This window comes from Limulus polyphemus, unplaced genomic scaffold (genome assembly GCF_000517525.1).
Source record: "Limulus polyphemus unplaced genomic scaffold, Limulus_polyphemus-2.1.2 Scaffold2741, whole genome shotgun sequence".
In the NCBI taxonomy this organism is placed as follows: domain Eukaryota; kingdom Metazoa; phylum Arthropoda; class Merostomata; order Xiphosura; family Limulidae; genus Limulus; species Limulus polyphemus.
The window spans coordinates 26,082-28,475 of record NW_013668351.1 but is presented as its reverse complement, the minus strand read 5'-3'; the positions used below and the strand labels follow the sequence as shown (position 1 = coordinate 28,475).

Sequence of the window (2,394 nt, the reverse complement as noted above, 5' to 3'; positions counted from 1 at the left end):
GTTGTCTTAACCTCATGTATATTTACTGTTGTTTTAACTTCATGTACATTTATTTTTGTCTGAACTTCATATATATTCATTGTTGTCTGAACTTCATGCTTATTCATTGTTGTCTTAACTTCATGTTTATTAATTACTGTCTTAACTTGATGTTTATTAATTACTGTCTTAATCTCTGGTATGTACGCCTATATCTAATTCGATGTATTTTTATATTATTGAACCCAAGGAGCGTATACGTACATAAATATGTGTATGAGAGCTACAAAAAGAAATATAAACAAAATCCAAACACACAGAACATTCTATGCTTCCATTGTTACCTCAAAGTCTGTTTGATTTTACTTAATTTTATACCACCTGACAACTGTATTCCAGTAACGTTCTAAACACAGCAATATTTACACGACTATGTTTCAGAACTTAGAAAGTTTTTAAATCTATCTTACTTTATTGTAATTATACAATTTTAACGTAATTAAAAAACGACTTAACTGAAGGAAACGATCAAAACTTGATTAGCATAGTTTCTAAAAACTTTCATCCAGCTCTGTCATCGAATGATTCTTACGGAAATCTCCAACACGTGTGCCAGATTTCATTACAGAAGTCTTTAATGGCCTTTAAAACCACACAGAGCATGGTAGCAACATATGTTGGAATTCTGAGATATTATATTACAACAGTAATTTACATGATATACCACAAAACAGATAAGCGTATACTTTAATGCACGCATGTGCGGGCAGGAACAACTTCCTGTTAAGGAATTAGTGTGGCCAGTTATGAAGAAAAGTACGTTATATAGTAACATCATATATTAAATCCCACGCACTGAAGGAGGGGGAATAAAACATTTGGCAAGTTAGTACATCCGAAGTCTTAGTTGAACAGTTGGTCTGCAAAATCTCAAGGGTTGCATCGTATTTTAACACACATAGATCTATTTCACAAACACAAGTGTACGTCACATGACTATACCACGTGGAAATAAGTACATTAGAAGTGTGTTGACACCTGTTCTAGCTAGTCAATGAAACCAAGAATACGGTCTCTGATACAGAATATTGCGATTCACCGACGTCAAAATTGTTATTCAAAGACTGAATTCCAACCCTACAATGTTTATAGGAGTCAGTCCTGGTACATTTCACATAAGAGGGAGTTATAAATCACCTTCAGAAATTTTGTAAAGTTAGAATCGTATAGTAACCCACAAATGTTTGGCTATATCATACTAATATCTTAATCTCATACCACAAAAAAAAAAAAGAGTGTAAGTGCTTTTAGAATTAACTTGTAATATATACACGTAAACAAAGACGATAGCCAAACCTACGCCTTTGTTTAAAAAAATGTACTCAGAACGATAAAAAGGTATCAATTTGACTTTAGAGGCGAAACTGGTAATTTTTGTGTTTTTTTTTTATCGCCCTTCGGGCTTGTGGTGTTAGATAAGGGGCATATTATATAGATATCACTTTTGGCGTATACCAGGCAAGTGAAGAACATATTTTAATCACCATTAAGAGCTATGGAACAAGAAAATACCATATTGCTATCGCTCTTGTCACGTATATGATTAGGTTAATGGCGTAATGTTGTCATTCTTGACAAGTATGGGGTTAGCTAGAGAGAATAATGCTATCGCTATGGGGTAGATGTTAGTCAAAAGCGTATTGTTACCTCTCTTCAAGTATAATAGGCAAATAAATAACGTATTTTTATCACCCTTGATGTATTTGTTGAGTTAGATAGAGAGTATTAAGCTATTATCGTTCCTGACGTGAGTATGGTTAGATATTGGACGTATTGTGTATTCTTGAATTGTATGGTTAGATAAAGGGCGTACTGAATACTCTTCACGTGTTTGTGGTTAGATAAGGGCGTGTTGTACACTCTTGACGTATGTGTATGACTAGATAAAGGGCGTACTGAATACTCTTCACTTGTTTGTGGTTAGATAAGGGCGTATTATACACTCTTGACGTATGTGTGTGTGTGATTATATAAAGGAATATAGGATACTCTTTACGTGTTTTGGTTAAATAATGGCGTATTGTACACTCTTGACGTATGTGTATGATTAAATAAAGGAATATAGAATACTCTTTACGTGTTTTTGGTTAGATAATGGAGTATTGTACACTCTTGACGTATATGTATGATTAAATAAAGGAATATAGAATACTCTTTACGTGTTTTTGGTTAAATAATGGCGTATTGTACACTCTTGACGTATGTGTGTATGATTAAATAAAGGAATATAGAATACTCTTTACGTGTTTTTGGTTAGATAATGAAGTATTGTACACTCTTGACGTATGTGTATGATTAAATAAAGGAATATAGAATACTCTTTACGTGTTTTGGTTAGATAATGAAGTATTGTAC

The 2,394-nt window shown here is 33.0% G+C and overlaps 1 protein-coding gene across 5 annotated transcripts in view; it reads right to left on the bottom strand.

Annotated features, from left to right (window-relative positions):
- Positions 1–2,394, bottom strand: part of LOC106467792 (D-glucuronyl C5-epimerase-like) — an 85,420-nt gene that overhangs the window by 65,639 nt on the left and 17,387 nt on the right. The gene's annotated exons all lie outside the window — the stretch shown is intronic.